The sequence below is a fragment of the Aquarana catesbeiana genome, linkage group LG12, assembly GCF_042186555.1.
Source record: "Aquarana catesbeiana isolate 2022-GZ linkage group LG12, ASM4218655v1, whole genome shotgun sequence".
Taxonomy (NCBI): Eukaryota; Metazoa; Chordata; class Amphibia; order Anura; family Ranidae; genus Aquarana; species Aquarana catesbeiana.
In genome coordinates, this window is record NC_133335.1 from 219,101,242 (window position 1) to 219,120,779 (window position 19,538).

Genomic DNA, 19,538 nt, shown 5'->3' on the forward strand with positions numbered 1-19,538 from the left:
TCTCTTTCAGCCTATTATTCTATTGATTCTTGCCATGCCCCCCCCCCCATTCCCTGCTCATATGCCCCCATGTGCCCATGTAAATGTATTCTTCTACTCCCCCATCCAGTGTCCATAGCTCCCAACTGTCCCTGATTTCGAGGGACTGTGCCTGATTTGGAACAAAGTCTTTCTGTCCCTCTTTCCTCCTCATTTGTCCCTCATTTTGGTCTGATGCACTTTTTATCTTTCAAAAAGTGTTTCCCAGTGCTAAAAGGGGGCGTGGCAGGGTGTTTGTTCTATGGCTACATACTTTTGGTAATAGGTGTCCCTTGTTCCCATCTCAAAAAGTTGGGAGGTATGCCAGTGTCTACTACCTTCCCTGCAGAGGGCGCTGTAGCCAGCTTTAGTGACTTAACACTTTTGGAATTGTTAGATGGCCATGTCCCCCTGCAACATGGTTCCTTCCCCTAGGCGCTGTAGTAATGTAGGGGTCAGAGGACAGAGGACAGAACCATGGCTTGTAGCAGGGGACACAGTCATCCAACATTCCTAGAAGTGTCAAATGTCATACACAGTGAAGAAGGCCACATCACCAGATGGGGGGGCAGAAGACATAGGCCAATGAGGAAGTGAGTATAGAGGTGAGAATAGAACTTGTCAAGGTGATTGTATGCATTATCAGGTTTCAGATTTCCCAGGTTGTCCAATAAATAACAGTTATGTTTTTTTCCAATGTAGCAGACTTTGAGCCCTGGTTCACATTGATGCGGGATACGTCAGCTGAACTCGCATCATTTCATTCCCGCATGTCAGTCCGACGATTTCGGAGACGTCTCTCCGGCTTCCTGCACAGATGTCTATTAAAATCGCACCTGAAATCGCCAAAAGTAGTACAGAAACTACTTTTGGGAATCGATGCGGCGCAGCAAAGTCGGCGTCGCACCGATTCGGACGGTGCCATTGCGGGCAATAGCCGCCGATTTTGGCATGCGATTTGACATGTCAAATCGCATGCCAAATCGCATCAACGCGAACCAGGGCTTTAAAGCATGCTGTGACCAGAAAAAAAAAAAAGGGCTGATAATCGTCGCTCTATGAGGACATGTGAAATAAAATGCAATGTGTCCATTACTGCAAGTCACATGACGTCATCTATACATCGAAAATAACATTTAAAAAGAAACCAATCGGGGGGTGGGAATAACAAAAGATGCGGTTTTCTATAAATCCTTCAAAACAGCCATTTCATTAAAAATTCCGCTCGGTATCTGGTAACATAGTAACAGAAAATCGGAGATTACTGTGCTTTCGCCATCTGTGCAGATTAATGTTCCTAAAACAAAGCGCCACAGATGAAAGAATGGATTTGGAGATAAAGGATAAAAATATCAAATAGTTGTTGATTTTGCGCCCAGTGGGTTTACGCCTAAAAAAATTGGAATCATATTACTTTGAGATCGGGCCGCTATCTCACTCTCTATAAAAAAACAAAAAACATTCGTCTCAAAGTTAGCAACGGGACACAGAAGATAAAACCATTCATGTTTATTAATGAACGCATAATCAAACTGCGTATAATCCCGTTCACGTTAAAGGATTTTCCCACTACTACAGCGATCCTTTGCTGTCTTCTGCATGCCACTGCCCTTCTGCATAGTGACCACAGGGGGGCGCTCACTCACCATTCAGGAAAAAAAAAAACACTTTGCATTCTCTCAATGAACAGAAAGCATTCTCTGATTGGATGAGGTGGAGATTGTAGTGTCACTGCCCCTCCTCTCCACCTCGTCCAATCAGAGAACGTACAAAACTTTCCCTGAATGGTGCCTGCTGTGTCCCCACCCAGGAGATTTACACACGCATTGGGGTGCATTTATAAACGATTTATAAATCAAATCGTCCTGTGAAGCTGCATGTGAATTTGTTCTGTGAAAATGGGGCCAAATCGCACTTTTTTAGGCAATTTCCTCTCCACGTCGAATGTTATCCATTCATTAAAAATAGTGCGCAACAGGAAAATACCACATTATGGCCACCAATGTAATAGTATTTATTCTATACCTATGGTATCCCTGTGTAGTAGCCGCAGCTACTACAGCGATCCTTGCTGTCTTCCAGATCCTCTGGCAAGTGGCTGCCCTGCTGCATTGTAACCACAGGAGGTCGCTCATCACGGGCTCCGTTCAGGGAACACTTTGCAATGATGTGACCACTGTAATTGGCAGACACAGTGATCACATGATCAGGGGCCAATCCCGCTGGCTTCTGATCGTTGGTCCGGACTGAGAGCTGTCTTCAAAAGCTTGGTCTCTGCGGTATGAGCGCGCTCTCGGCACAGAAACATTGGATATGTGCAGTATGCTGATGTTAAAACCCACCCTTCTCCCGACGCACATCATGTGTTAGGTGGGCCGCAACAGGTTCAAAAACTAGCAAAGTTGGAAAGATGCACAAGGGCAGGGCAATACAGAGAGCAACACAAACTATTCCCCCCCCTCCCCATCCCAGCACACTTTTTAGTGCAAAACAAATATGACTCCCTAAACTGTTTCAGCATCTCAGGTACAAACAGAAGGTTGTGTTGTTCCTTTTTCCCAGTTTTAAATGAAATAGAGCAGTGCAGGTCGAACATTATTCATTCATACAAAATAGAGCGAATCAGGAAAATACTGCATTGTGGCCACTAGGTGGAGCTGATGATCAATACTATGAGTACTCATTTACTATGATCAACAGCTCCGCCTTGTGGCCAGAATGCATTCTTTTCCTGATTCACTCATTAATATGGAGGCAAAGCTTTTTCTGGCAATTCTTGTTTACAAGTATAAATCAGTATTTGTTGCTAAAAAATTACCACCAAATGTTTTATATATATATATATATATATATATATATATATATATATATATATAAAACATTTGGGGGTTATAAGTAATTTTCTAGCAAAAAAAAAAAGTTTGGGAGCGGGAGGAACTTGACTGGCCTGACCTCAACCCGATAGAACACCTTTGGGATGAATTAGAGTGTGGACTGCAAGCCGGGCCTTCTCCTCCAACATAGTGCCTGACCTCACAAATGCTCTTCTGGAAGAATGGTGAGCTCCTCCGTCCCCCATAGCTGAGCTCTTCCACCCCCCATAGCTGAGCTCCTCCGTCCCCCATAGCTGAGCTCTTCCATACCCCATAGCTGAGATCCTCCGTCCCCCATAGCTGAGCTCTTCCATCCCCCCCATAGCTGAGCTCCTCCATCCCCCATAGCTGAGCTCTTCCACCCCCCCCCATAGCTGAGCTCCTCCGTCCCCCATAGCTGAGCTCTTCCACCCCCCCCCCCCATAGCTGAGCTCCTCCGTCCCCCATAGCTGAGCTCTTCCATCCCCCATAGCTAAGCTCCTTAATCCCCTATAGCTGAGCTCCTTAGTCCCCCCACAGCTGAGCTTTTCCATCCCCCACCCATAACTGAGCTCCTCCATCCCCCATAGTTGAGCTCCTCCGTCCCCCATAGTTGAGCTCTTCCATCCCCCATAGCTGAGCTCCTCCATCCCCCATAGTTGAGCTCCTTCATCCCACATAGCTGAGCTCCTCCATCCCCCATAGTTGAGCTCTTCCATCCCCCATAGCTGAGCTCTTCCACCCCCCATAGCTGAGCTCCTCCGTCCCCCATAGCTGAGCTCTTCCACCCCCCATAGCTGAGCTCCTCCGTCCCCCATAGCTGAGCTCTTCCATACCCCATAGCTGAGATCCTCCGTCCCCCATAGCTGAGCTCTTCCACACCCCATAGCTGAGCTCCTCCGTACCCCATAGCTGAGCTCTTCCACCCCCCATAGCTGAGCTCCTCCGTCCCCCATAGCTGAGCTCTTCCATACCCCATAGCTGAGCTCTTCCATCCCCCACAGCTGAGCTCTTCCACCCCCCATAGCTGAGCTCCTCCGTCCCCCATAGCTGAGCTCTTCCACCCCCCATAGCTGAGCTCCTCCGTCCCCCATAGCTGAGCTCTTCCATACCCCATAGCTGAGATCCTCCGTCCCCCATAGCTGAGCTCTTCCACACCCCATAGCTGAGCTCCTCGGTCCCCCATAGCTGAGCTCCTCCGTCCCCCATAGCTGAGCTCTTCCATACCCCATAGCTGAGATCCTCCATCCCCCATAGCTGAGCTCTTCCACACCCCATAGCTGAGCTCCTCCGTACCCCATAGCTGAGCTCTTCCACCCCCCATAGCTGAGCTCCTCCGTCCCCCATAGCTGAGCTCTTCCATACCCCATAGCTGAGCTCTTCCATCCCCCATAGCTGAGCTCTTCCACCCCCCATAGCTGAGCTCCTCCGTCCCCCATAGCTGAGCTCTTCCACCCCCCATAGCTGAGCTCCTCCGTCCCCCATAGCTGAGCTCTTCCATACCCCATAGCTGAGATCCTCCGTCCCCCATAGCTGAGCTCTTCCACACCCCATAGCTGAGCTCCTCCGTCCCCCATAGCTGAGCTCCTCCGTCCCCCATAGCTGAGCTCTTCCATACCCCATAGCTGAGATCCTCCGTCCCCCATAGCTGAGCTCTTCCACACCCCATAGCTGAGCTCCTCGGTCCCCCATAGCTGAGCTCTTCCATCCCCCATAGCTGAGCTCCTTAGTCCCCTATAGCTGAGCTCCTTAGTCCCCCCACAGCTGAGCTTTTCCATCCCCCACCCATAACTGAGCTCCTCCATCCCCCATAGTTGAGCTCCTCTGTTCCCCATAGTTGAGCTCTTCCATCCCCCATAGCTGAGCTCCTCCATCCCCCATAGTTGAGCTCCTTAGTCCCCCCATAACTGAGCTCCTCCATCCCCCATAGTTGAGCTCTTCCATCCCCCATAGTTGATCTCCTCCATCCCCCATAGTTGAGCTCCTCCATCCCCCATAGCTGAGCTCCTCCATCCCCCATAGCTGAGCTCCTCCATCCCCCATAGTTGAGCTCTTCCATCCCCCATAGCTGAGCTCCTCTATCCCCCATAGTTGAGCTCCTTAGTCCCCCCATAGCTGAGCTCCTCCATCCCCCATAGTTGAGCTCCTTAGTCCCCCCATAACTGAGCTCCTCCATCCCCCATAGTTGAGCTCTTCCATCCCCCATAGTTGATCTCCTCTATCCCCCATAGTTGAGCTCCTTAGTCCCCTCATAGTTGAGCTCCTTAGTCCCCCCATAACTGAGCTCCTCCATCCCCCATAGTTGAGCTCTTCCATCCCCCATAGTTGATCTCCTCCATCCCCCATAGTTGAGCTCCTCCATCCCCCATAGCTGAGCTCCTCCATCCCCCATAGCTGAGCTCCTCCATCCCCCATAGCTGAGCTTCTCCATCCCCCATAGTTGACCTCTTCCATCCCCCATAGCTGAGCTCCTCCATCCCCCATAGTTGAGCTCCTTAGTCCCCCCATAGCTGAGCTCCTCCATCCCCCATAGTTGAGCTCCTTAGTCCCCCCATTACTGAGCTCCTCCATCCCCCATAGTTGAGCTCTTCCATCCCCCATAGTTGAGCTCCTCCATCCCCCATAGCTGAGCTCCTCCATCCCCCATAGCTGAGCTTTTCCATCCCCCATAGCTGAGCTCCTCCATTCCCCAAAACTGAGCTCCTCCGTCCCCCATAGCTGAGCTCCCCCATCCCCCATAGTTGAGCTCTTCCTTCCCCCATAGCTGAGCTACTCCACCCCACATAGTTGAGCGCCTCCATTCCCCATGGCTGAGCTCCTCCATCCCCCATAGCTGAGCTCCTTAGTTCCCCCATAGCTGAGCTCCTCCATCCCCCATAGCTGAGCTCCTCCATCCCCCATGGCTGATCTCCTTAGTCCCCCCATAACTGAGCTCCTCCATCCCCCAAAACTGAGCTCCTCGATCCCCCATGGCTGAGCTCCTCCATCCCCCTATAGTTGAGCTCCTTAGTCCCCCCATAACTGAGCTCCTCCATCCCCATGGTTGAGCTCCTTAGTCCCCAACATTCAGCAAACATTTCCATAGACACACTCCTAAACCTTGTGGACAGCCTTCCCAGAAGAGTTGAAGCTGTTATAGCTGCAAAGGGTGAGCCAACTCAATATTGAACCCTACGGACTAAGACTGGGATGTCATTAAAGTTCATGTGCGTGTAAAAGCAGGTGTCCCAATACTTTTGACAATATAGTATATCTGTGAATAAGATGATGATTTTCTTATTTTGTAAAATGTAAAAGCCGCCCGGTCCTTATCCCGGTGTAGTGCTGGATTACACAGCAGGTATCGGGGAGGAAAACTTATCTTGTGGATGTCATGAGTCAGACCTCGTTTGGCAGCGGGCGGCTTCCTTCACACATAATGGAGCTGTGTCCTTGTCGCGGGGCCAGTAAGCAGGCGGCGGAGGGATGAGTATTCCGCCTGCGGAGCACACATCCAGCACTCGTGATAGAACACAATGAGAAGAGAGCTCAATCAATTCCTCCCAGCACTTAAAGCCGTATTAAACCCAAAAGCAAACATTTATTATATTGCAGCTTACCAATTCTTAGATGGGATGGCTGCATTAGTTTTCTTCTTTAACCACTTTACGAAACCGCCCACCGGACATATACTGCGGCAAAGCGGCCGCTGTGCGCCAGATCACGTACCTAGGACCAGGGTAAGGAGCGCACGCGCGTGCTCCCGCCGCCCTGGCTGCGTAGTGATTAGTTGCAGTAGGAACCAATCAGCGGGTGCCGGCCGCTGATTGGTCACCGGCACCCGACGATCGGCTCTGGTTATTACCAAAGACAGCCCCGTGTATGTAAACAATCAAACACAGGGCTCTATTCTGATAGCACCGCATACCTCCCAACATTCTGAGATGGGAATGAGGGACACCTACTAACAAATGTATGTAGGCATAGGACACGCCCCCTGCCACACCCCCTTAAAGGAGAATTAACCAAATAAAAAAGGTTAATTGAATCCACAAGGACTTTTTTTACCACTACTATTCCTTTATATTGGCTTTTAAAATTTACAAATGCAGCAATTTAGAATTTGGATGAAAGGTTTAGCGCTGGGAAACACTTTCTGAAAGATAAAAAGTACATTTTATATACAACTATATGGATCAGACCAAAATGAGGGACAAATGAGGAGGAAAGAGGGACAGAGGGACAGTCCCTCCAAATCAGGGACAGTTGGGAGCTATGTAGCAGCAATGTGCTGTTTTTTTTTCCTGCTTAGTAAAAACAGCACACACAATAAAAAAATGTTGTTGTGGCACACATTTAACCCCTGATGTTAACCCCTTCCCAGCCAGTGTCATTAGTACAGTGACAGTGCATATTTTTAGCACTGATCACTGTAATAGTGTCACTGGTTCCCAAAAAAGTGTCAGCTAGTGTCAGATCGTCCGCCGCAATATCACAGCCCCACTATAAGTCGCTGATCGCCGCCATTACTAGTAGAAATAAAAATGTTTAAAAAAATAAATAAATAAAAATATCCCATAGTTTGTAGACACTATAACTTTTGTGCAAACCAATCAGTATATGCTTATTGGGATTTTTTTTTTTTACCAAAAATATGTAGCAGAATATATATTGGCCTAAATTGATGAAGAAATTCTATTTTTTTTTTTCAATTTTTTTACTGGATATGTTTTATAGCAGAAAGTAAAAAAATATTGTTTTTTGGGGTTTTTTTTACAATTTTTTTATTGAATATGTTTTATAGCAGCAAGTAAAAAATATTGTTTTTTTTTTTTGTTTTTTTTTACAATTTTTTTTATTGGATATGTTTTATAGCAGAAAGTAAAAAATATTGTTTTTTTTTTTTTAATTTTTTTTATTGGATATGCTTTATAGCAGAAAGTAAAAAATTTTGTTTTTTTTTTTACAATTTTTTTATTGGATATGTTTTATAGCAACAAGTAAAACATATGTTTTTTTTGTTTTTGTTTTTTTTTTACAATGTTTTTTATCGGATATGTTTTATAGCAGCAAGTAAAAAATATTGTTTTGGTTTTTTTTTTGTTTTTATTTTACAATTTTTTTTATTGGATATGTTTTATATCAGCAAGTAAAAAATATTGTTTTTTTTGTTTTTGTTTTTTTTTTTGTTTTACAATGTTTTTTTATTGGATATGTTTTATAGCAGCAAGTAAAAAAAATATATATATTTTTTTTTTACATTTTTTTATTGGATATGTTTTATAGCAGAAAGTAAAAAAATATTGTTTTTTTTTTGTTTTTTTTCAAAATTGTCAGTCTTTTTTGTTGATAGCGCAAAAATAAAAACCTCAGAGGTGATCAAATACTACAAAAAGAAAGCTCTGTTTGTGGGGAAAAAAGGACATACAATTTATTTGTGTACAGCGTCGCACGACCGCACAGTTAAAGTAACGCAGTGCCGTATCGCAAATAATGGCCTGGTCATGAAGGGGGGTAAATCTTCCAGAGGTCAAGTGGCTAAGCTTTGGCAATAAAACCTGGAAGCTGATTAGTTTCTATGCAGAGCAGCACCAGATCGTTTTAGTAAATAAACCCCCCCTATTGTGTGTCCAAAGTCGCATGACAAGCCGCTCTAGTGGGAACGGAGCCTTATTCCAAAAGGAACAAAAACTACATATATTCTTCTACATATATTTTTGGTAAAAAAAAAAAAAAAATCGCAATAAGCGGCTATTGATTGCTTTGCGCAAAAGTTATAGAGTCTACAAAATAGGGGATAGATTTATGGCATTATTATTATTTTTTTTTACTAGTAATGGCGGTGATCTGCGATTTTTAACGTGACTGCGACATTGCGGCGGTACAGATCGGACACTATGGACACTATTTTGGGGCCATTGACATTTATACAGCGATCAGTGCTATAAATACGCACTGATTACTGTATAAATGTCACTGGCAGGGAAGGGGTTTACACTAGGGAGCGATCAAGGGGTTAAATGTGTTACCTAGGGAGCGAGTCTAACTGTGGGGGGAGGGGAGGAGACCGATCGGTGTTCCTATATACTAGGAACACACGATTGCTCTCCTCTCCCCTGACAGGACGTGGATCCACACAGATCCACATTCCTGCTCTGTAACGAGCGATCGGTTCCTCGGTGACGCGGCGGGCACACGCGCACATCCCCTATACCGCCGTGACGCCGAGGACGTCATATGACGCCCGCCCAGGATGGGAGATTCCACCTGCGGATGTCATATTACAATGGGCAGGTAGGGAAGTGGTTAACATGCTTCCTGTCTTCAGGTGTCTCCACTCTGGATGGAGGAGCAATGGAGCCACTACTGGACAGCAGCATTGCCAGTCTGTGGAGAGGATAGTGTTGGATGCACTAGCAGATTTAGATGGACTTGACTAAGGCTCCATTCACATTACCGCCTCTCCAAAATCGCACGATTTCCAGTGCGATTTTGATCCTGGAGCAGGAGATCCGCGGCGGCGGCAGCTCCATGTGTTTCAGGCACCACATTGGATCCGCCCTGGCTGCCGCCACACGAGGAGCAAAGAAATCCTGCAGTAAAGAGCTGCGAGTTGTTGGGCAAGGTCCCTGAGACTTGTTGGCACCTTTGGGCATAGCGGTAAGACCAGGTGGCGGAGGGTGACCAGATTGTAATATTAAAATAAATACTAAATACATAAATACTCCTAAACAAATAAATATCAATAATAAAAAATAAATACTAAATACATAAATACTCCTAAACAAAAAAAATATATCTATAATAAAAAATAAATAATAAATACATAAATACTCCTAAACAAATAAATATCAATAATAAAAAATAAATACTAAATACTCCTAAACATATAAATATCAATAATAAAAAATAAATACTAAATACATAAATACTCCTAAACAAATAAATATCAATAATAAAAAATAAATACAAAATACATAAATACTCCTAAACAGATAAATATCAATGATAAAAAATAAATACTAAATGCATAAATACTCCTAAACAAATAAATATCAATAATAAAAAATAAATACTAAATACATAAATACTCCTAAACAAATAAATATCAATAATAAAAAAATACTAAATAAATAAATACTCCTACACAAATAAATATCAATAATAAAAAATAAATACTAAATACATAAATACTCCTAAACAAATAAATATCAATAATAAAAAATAAATACTAAATACTCCTAAACAAATAAATATCAATAATAAAAAAAATACTAAATAAATAAATACTCCTACACAAATAAATATCAATAATAAAAAATAAATACTAAATACATAAATACTCCTAAACAAAAAAATATATCTATAATAAAAAATAAATACTAAATACATAAACACTCCTAAACAAATAAATATAAATAATAAAAAAATAAATACTAAATACTCCTAAACAAATAAATATCAATAATAAAAAAAATACAAAATACATAAATACCCCTACACAAATAAATATCAATAATAAAAAATAAATACTAAATACATAAATACTCCTAAACAAATAAATAGCAATAATAAAAAATAAATACTAAATTAATGATATAATAAATTCAACTACCACCACTTCTACTACTACCCTGTTTCCCCAAAAATAAGCCCTACCCCAAAAATAAGACCTACTGTGATTTGCGGGGATGGCTGCAATATAAGCCCTACCCTGAAAATAAGCCCTAGTTAAAGTCCTTGTAAAAATACGTAATCAGTTTTGTAAAAAGGTTATATTATGTGCAGTGTGTCTCCTTGTGTAACTTTATTGTGAAAAATGCCTTATTTACAGCGCCGCTGGGGAGCTCACGTGACCCGCCGGAGATCTTCTCCTCTCTTCCCAGCTGACGTCAGCAGTGCTTGGAATGGGGCTGACGTTAGCGGGGATCTCGGAAGAGCTCACGGCGGGTCACGTGAGTGCCCAGCGGCGCTGTAAATAAGGTATTTTTCACAATAAAGTTACACAAGGAGACACACTGTACATTATATAATCTTTTTACAGAACGGATTACATAATTTTACAAGGACTTTAACCAAGGTTTTTCGGAAATTACAGAATGTCATAATGCTGACTCCTGAATGGACAGGGAGAGAGGGGGAGAGAAGACAGGGAACACAGGAACTTTTAAAAAACATTTTATTGTTTTATTCCAAGTTTTTTAGAACATAGAGAGGGGTAAATGCCACAACACAAGCACGGTGCTGTCTATCACGCTTTTAAGGATCAGGATATATTATTTATTTTTTCCAGAAGAAGATGACATGACTGTATTTGAATAAATGTAGATTATTGTACATATCGTAAATAAATAAGAGACATCCCCTGAAAATAAGCCCTAGTGTGTTTTTTGTAGCCAAAATTTATATAAGACCTCGCCTTATTTTTGGGGAAACACACTACTACTACTACTAATAATAATAATTAAAAAAAATAATAATAATAAATAATAAATATGTTGGCTTTGACCTTTGAACTTATATGGTAATTTATAATATGGTTATATGGTTATTAATAATAATAATAATATTAAAATAAATAGTATATAAATAAATACTCCTAAATAAATAACATTAATAGTAATAAATAAATACTAATTTAATTCATTAACATTTTTTTGCATCTACTACTACTAATAATAGTAATACTAATCATTTTTTGAACTTTGTTTTCTGCAATATTTACAACCTTTTAAAAAACATTTTATTGATTTATTCCAAGCTTTTCAGAACATAGAGAGAAGTAAATGACATAACACAAGCACGGTGCTGTCTCTCATACTTTAAAGGTTATATTTACATATCGTAAATAAATAAGACATCCCCTGAAAATAAGCCCTAGTGTGTTTTTTGTAGCCAAAATTAATATAAGACCTGGCCTTATTTTCGGGGAAACACAGTACTACTACTCATAATAATAATAGTTAAAAAAAATAAAATAATAATAAATAATAAATATGTTGGCTTTGTACCTTTGAACTTATATGGTAATTAATAATATGGTTATTTGGTTAATAATAATAATATTAAAATAAATAGTAAATAAATAAATACTCCTAAATAAATAACATTAATAGTAATAAATAAATACTAAATTAATTAATTAACATTTTTTTGCTTCTACTACTACTTATAATAATACTAATAATTTTTTTAACTTTGTCCCCCCCCCCCTCCTCCCTTTACTTTCTTGAAGGGGAGAGGGTAGGAATTATAAATTTAGGGTTTGTGTTTAAAGACAATGTAGGTTATACTTATGATCAAAACAAGCAGAGTTAAGAGACAGTAAGATGCGATTTAATTTAATTTTTATTTTTGATATTGTTTGTTTGATTTGATATATAAGACATTGTATTGTCCTTCTATCTGAAATAGCAATAAAAAAAATATTTAAAAAAACTACTACTAATAATAATAATAATGATAATAATAATAGTAATAATAATAATAATAATAATAATAATAATAATAATAATAATAATAAATGCTAAATAAGAAATGCTAGCCTTTTACCTTTGGATTTATATGATGAAATAAATACTTCTAAATAAACAAAGACCATTAATGCTAAAAAAAAAAAAATACTAATAAAATACATACTAAATAAATTAATTAATAACTACCGATTTTATTAATAACAATAATAATAATAGTAATAATAAAATAAGTACTAAATAAATACTCCTAAACCTGTTGTGTGGTGCTCTTGTTTCTCCCTAAATTCTCCAGCAATAAAAACCAGACAGAGGTTACCCCCCCCCTCCACTCTCTACAAACCGTACATTGGTAGAAGCTGAACTTTATATTTCATATTAATGATTGTGCCGTTCTATAGCGATGTCCATAAGAAGTAAACAAAATCATTGCTTTAGGCAACTGAATATTTTATGACCAAGATAGAAAGCGCAGACTTGTCTGTGGCCTCCAACAAGGCACTTTTTATACCGAAAAAAAACGCTTTCATGTAGATTTCAGTTGGACTGCCTGTCTCCGACGCGTTCCTCTCAGTATTCACATTCCCGCGGGGGGTAGCCATCACCAAAGCATCAAACAGGACTAATTATGCTCCACACATTAAAAAAAAAAAAAGTATCCTCATATCTCCTAATTCTGTTTCTAAAGTGTAACATTTAATATGCAGACACACCAGTTATTTTTCATTTTTCTATTTTTTTTTTCTTTAATTTTCCCTTAAAGTGGACCTAGCACCAGATGGAAGAAAAGCCCAAGTCTAACTATTCTTCAAAATGTTCCCTCTCCCCTCCTCCTACCTATCCTGCCTAACCTGTATGAAAGGATGTGTGTGTACTTACCCAGGTGAGACAACATTACGACCTTCTCTTCAAGTACCAGGTGGTGCTCAGGCTGGAAGGTCTCTGATAACCTCCAAAGTTACATAGTTCACATAAAAGGCCGGCATCCAATAAGTCAGCATATGTGGTCATCTTTTATTACAAAATAGTTGAAAACAACCCAATAAAAACCAACGCGTTTCGTCTGCTAGTCCATGATTAAGGCCTACCAGCCAAAATGAGTTGGCTTTTTATTTGACTGCATTCCACTATTTTGTAATAAAGGAATAGTTGAATACAGCCGAATAAAAACCCAAAGCGTTTTGCCCACTAGGCCATGAATAGGGCTTAACATCGGAAGCCCCGTTGGATCTTTATTCGGCTATATTTCATTATGTTGTCCTAAAGGATGACTTACTGGGGTGCCGGCTGACTTACTGGGGTGCCGACTTTTTCTGAGGACTGTGTACTTACCAGGGTGGATAAAAATCATTGATTTAAAAAGAAAAAAAATCCGATTTTTTTTTTTTAATCCGATTTTTTTTATTTTAATCAAATTTATTTTAGTAAAATACTTTTCGAGTAAAAATCTATCTAAAGATAGTTTTCTATTTAAGATACATTAATAATTTAGTTTATTCAGCATGAAATGGAGCTTAGTTATGTAGAATGAGGCTGTATATTCTGCAATATTTACATTTTTTAAATTTAAACTCATTCAATGAATCCAAGCTCTGCGAGCTGAGAATAACATGCACTGCATTGATGCATTCACACAATTTCACAGTAACCATGAGATAAACAAAGTTCAGGAATATTCCTTTATCCCATTATTTTGCATATCTATGTACACTACAAACTGTATGATTGAATCGGTTCTGATATCGCTGTTTTACTAACCTGACAGCTTATTATTCTAAATAGGAAACCTTCATTTTGTTTGCAAATGTTAAAGATTCTAACTACCAACAAGAATCAGTCCTTACATTTTAAGAGCACCTGTCATTTCAGATCCATCATGGTAGCGCCTGTTAGCGGGGCATCCACTCACCTGCTGCCGCCACGTCCCTCACCTTGTTGTGTCACTGCCGCATCACCAGCCATCCCATTAAAGTGAATGGGACTGTCGGTGAGTCAACAGCGAGGAGGAGCCGCTGCGGGACAGAGATGACAGTTGCTCTTTAAAAATGATGATTTAAATTGAGTTGATTTAAAGCGGAGTTCCACCCACTTTTACAACTCTTCAGCATCCCTCACTAAACTGTGCACTGTAAACAAATTGGATATTTTTTTATTTTTTTTCTCAGCACCTACTGTATATCTGCTGTATTCATTTTTCACTTCCTCCTCCCTGGCCGTGGCCCATCGCATCATTTCCTGTTTCCAATGCCTTCTGGGAAGGGGCGGCAACTTCCTCTGAAACTGCTGTTGCTATGGAAACCTGACCTGAAACCTATTAAACTGCTTGTGCTGCACTGAGCATGTGCGAGATCTGCAAGGATGAGATCCAGGAAGAAATACAGTCTGGCTTCAGATGCCCACACTTAAGATTGCCACGGCCTGCTGTAAGTTTATAAAACAACAAACTACTGCTATAAACCAACAAAACAGACCTTAGTTTACAGACTAACTTTACTAGAATACATTAAGCTTGTGTATTATAGGGGTATTTTTATTTAAAAAGTATAATTTCGGCCGGAACACCACTTTAAAGTGAGCCTTTTTACTAGTGATTTAAAGCAGAGTTCCAACCACATATATGATTTTTTATTTTTTTTATTTATCTCTTTCTATCATATAATGTTTAATTAACATTGGTTAGTCTCCTAAATAGCGGTGCTTTTATTACTATTTTATTATAAAAGTTACCTTATATTATTCCTGCTTGGGCATTCCCATCTTAGTTGTAGGCAGGCGAAGCCCTCAAGAATAAACCTCCGGGATATGGTGCTGCTGTAATTATAGAGCTGCACGATTAATCGTTAAAGTGGTGTTCCGGCCGAAATTATACTTTTTAAATAAAATTACCCCTATAATATACAAGTTTAATGTATTCTAGTAAAGTTAGTCTGTAAACTAAGGTCTGTTTTGTTAGTTTATAGCAGTAGTTTGTTATTTTATAAACTTACAGCAGGCCATGGCCATCTTAAGTCTGGGCATCTGAAGCCAGACTGTATTTCTTCCTGGATTTCATCCTTGCAGATCTCGCACATGCTCAGTGCAGCACAAGCAGTGTAATAGGTTTCAGGTCAGGTTTCCATAGCAACGGAAGTTTCAGAGGAAGTTGCCGCCCCTTCCCAGAAGGCATTGCAAACAGGAAATGATGCGATGGGCCGTGGCCAGGGAGGAGGAAGTGAAAAATGAATACAGCAGATATACAGTAAGTGCTGAGGATAAAAAAAAAAAAATGTCCAATTCGTTTACAGTGCACAGTTTAGTGAGGGATGCTGAAGAGTTGTAAAAGTGGGTGGAACTCCACTTTAAGAATCGTTATCGCGATTTTTTTCCCCTTGCGATCTTGACAAGAGTATTTCTCGATTCTTTCTATGCAGAGAATTCTCTCTGCTCTGCAAAAGCCGACAGCCATCAAAACAAAGGGGAAAAAAACAAAAACGGGCAGTCTGGTAAGAATCACAACATTCTTTAGCAGTGGAACTTAAGTATAAACATTGTAACGATTTGTACTTTAGATCAAAGGAATAGACTTTGGTGTGTAAATGAGGGAAGTTTAACCACTTAAACACTAAGCCTGGGTTCACACCTATGCGAATTAGATGTGCGTTTCCCCGCATCTAATTCGCATAGTAGGAGAATGTGACTGGCTCCCTATGGATCCGGTTCACATATCTCCGGGGCGGCTGCGGAGCGCACTGCACAAAAACGCTGTGCGTCTTCGGCTCCGTTTCAGGGCCGAATTCAGGCATAGAATCGGCCCTGATTCGTCCCTGAAACGGGGAACAGGGACGCACAGCGCTCCTGTGCGATCCGCAGCCCGGTATAGTGTGAACCCGGGCAAAAAATGCTGGGTAGCCAGCTGCACTTAATCCTGGAAATACAAAGGAGCGGGCTTCAGATGCCCACATCCTCGATGGCCCCTGCCTGCTTTCGAAATCAAGTATGATATTACTGATTTAAGAGTAACAAGCATGAAGCTTTAGTACCACCTTAACCACTTCAGCCACGGACCATTTAGCTGCCCAAAGACCAGAGTGTTTTTTTGCGATTCGGCACTGCGTCGCTTTAACTGACAATTGCGCGGTCGTGCGACGTGGCTTCCAAATAAAATTGACGTCCTTTTTTTTCCCACAAATAGAGCTTTCTTTTGGTGGTATTTGATCACCTCTGCGTTTTTTTCTTGCGCTATAAACAAAAAAAAGAGCAACAATTTTGAAAAAAAGCACATTATTTTTTACTTTTTGCTATAATAAATATCCCCCAAAAATATAAATATCCCCCAAAAATATATGTAGCACTAACTCTCGGTGGAGCTGCTGGTTTAAGCGGGTCTGTTACCTTCACTTTGCTTCCCTCTGTTTCACCGGCATCGTGTCTAGGGGTTCCGTTGAGTTTACTTCTGGACGACACACGCACCAACACTGGAGTACGTTTTCAATGCTTTATTAAACAGACAAACTTTAGGAAGTAGCAGGAAGGAGGCGGAAAAGGAAACTTTCAGGAGAAACTCAAATATCTTCTTGTAGAATCTTAGCGACAAATGTCCCGGTAGAATTCAGATAATTATATGGGCTGCGCTCCCCTCGTGGGACACTCCTTGCTCGTCTGGATAGGCCTCTCTCACCAGTCTAGCAGCCAGCACGTAGCACGAATCAAAAGTCTCTGCCACAAACTTGTTTGAGGGAATAAATCCATACGATCCTCTGCCACAGGATGTATCAGATTTTCTGCAGTGAACAGTCAGTCACAGTGCCTGAACCTTTAAGCCGAACCGGCGACACTATGCTGTATAGTTACTTCTTTTGGATACGTCCTCCAACTGAGTCACCAGGCCCCTCCCCAGACCAGCTCACCGCGTGATCCCTCCAAGACAGGTCCTCCCCTGGGATCTCCTCGGCTGTCCAGCTTCGTCACACAGGACCGACAGCTCAGGACCAGTCCTCGGCTGCGGTGGTAGGCCCCAGACAAGCCTCTGGACCCACCCCTGCGCCGCAGCATCGTGGGCCTCCCGATCGGAGGACCACGAGGTAGCTCCTTAACGCATACCTGTCGGCCAGGAGGGCCAGCAGTTGGCTGTAAAACAAACCCTAGAACATGGCGTCTGTCCCATAAATACCCTCTTCCCAGAATGCAACTCGGAGGACCACCTCCACCGAGCTTGTCTCCGAGACAGAGGAGCATCCATACACTTCACCACGTTGCTTTTCCAACACTGACCAGTGGCAACAGCGACAACCACTGGTCAGCACGGAAACACACAAAACGTCAGCCAAGCTGGAACAGAGGCAAACTTATACCTTCCTAACGCCCAAATTACTAAATTTACCTAACATGCGGTAGATTGTAAATCTACCAGCGCTACATATATAAAAAAGCATTTTTTTTCCTCAGTTTAGGCGTATTTAGACGATACGTATTTACATATTTTTGGTTAAAAAAAATCACAATAAGCTTTTATTGATTGGTTTGCGGAAAAGTTATAGCGTCTACAAAATAGGAGAAAGTTTTTTGGCATTTCTATTAATATTTTTATTTTTTTTTACTAGTAATGGCGGCGATCAGTGATTTTTATCGTGACTGCGACATTGTGGCGGACACATCGAACACTTTTGGCGTGATTTTGGGACCGTTCACATTTATACAGCGATCAATGCAATTAAAAATGCATTGAGTCCTGTGTAAATGTGACTGTCAGTGAAGGGGTTAACCACTAGGTGGTGCTGTAGGGGTTAAGTGTGTCCTAGGGAGTGATTCTAACTGTGGGGGGGGGGGGGGGGGGGGCTGTGTGTGACACGACACTGATCACCGTTCCCGATCACAGGGAGCGGTGATCAGTGTCCTGTCACTAGGCAGAACGGGGAAATGCTTGTTCCTCTCCGTGAGACAATCGCGGGTATCCCCGCGGACATTGAGTCCGCGGGACCCGCGATTAAACTCATGGAGCTCGTGGCGGGCGCGCCCGCCCGCCTGCAAATCGCTTTTTACAGGGCAATGTACAGGTACGTTAATCTGCCTGTACGTGCCCTTTTGCCGACGTATATCGGCGTGAGCCGTTCGGCAAGCGGTTAATGATAAACAGAGGAGCTTTTCCAAAAAATTATTCTGTTGCTGTACATTGTGACATGTCAGGAACTTATCTGTGTCGACTTGGAAAGTTATTGGAAGGTCTCATTTAAAGATAATAGAAAAATTGAAATACATCTTTTTGGATGGCAGTAATAGATGGCAGTTTGCAGCAGTTTTAGGTACATTCTGTATTAGAATTGTCACTCCGACATAAAGTCAAGTAGAAACTTTAAGAATTCTATTCTAAGTGGAAGAAGGGCGAACATTACTTTACCTTCCCCCCAGGCCAATTCTGACATTTCTCTCCTACATGTAAAATTCATAATTTTTTTTGCTAGAAAATTACATAGAACCACCAAACATTATACAGTATATGTTTTTTTTAGCAAAGACCATAGAGAATACAATGGTGGTTGTTGCAACTTTTTATCTCACACGGTATTTGCTCAGCAATTTTTCGAACACTTTTTTTGGGGAAAAAAAAAAAACAGTTCCATGCTTTAAAAAAAAATAAAACATTAAAGTTAGCCCAGTTTTTTTGCATAATGTAAAAGTGAATAACTACCTAACATGTCACGCTTCAAAATTGCATACGCTCGTGGAATGGCGCCAAACTTCAGTACTTAAAAATCCCCAAATCACCGCTTTAAAATGTTTTACTGGTTACATGTTTTGAGTTACAGAGGAGGTCTGGGGCTAGAGTTCTAACGCTCTAACATTCGCTCTAACATTCGCGGCGATACCTCACATGTGTGGTTTGAACATCGTTTTCATATGTGGACGGGACTTACGCATTTCAAAAAATAAAAAAAAAACGTGGCGGCGCCATTTGTTTGAATGCAGAGGCCAGGCGTGAAGTCATAACATCGCGCCCGGCCTCCAAACGATCACCATCCACGGCCGTCGGATCCTGTCTCCGACTCACCGATGGAAGCGGTGAGTCGGTAGAAGCACCGGAGGGTGCCGGGAGGGGGGGAACGTCCCCTCTCGCCACCCATAAAAACGATCAAGCGGCGGAAAAGCCGCTATGATCATTCTTATGGTGTAGGTAATCGCCGGCTGAAAAAGACGATATCTGAATGATGCCTGTAGCTGCAGGCATCATTCAGATATACAC

General features: G+C 41.7%; 1 protein-coding gene across 2 annotated transcripts in view; it reads left to right on the top strand.

Annotated features, from left to right (window-relative positions):
- CA10 (carbonic anhydrase 10) overlaps positions 1-19,538 on the top strand; it is a 318,945-nt gene that overhangs the window by 209,905 nt on the left and 89,502 nt on the right. The window lies entirely within an intron of this gene.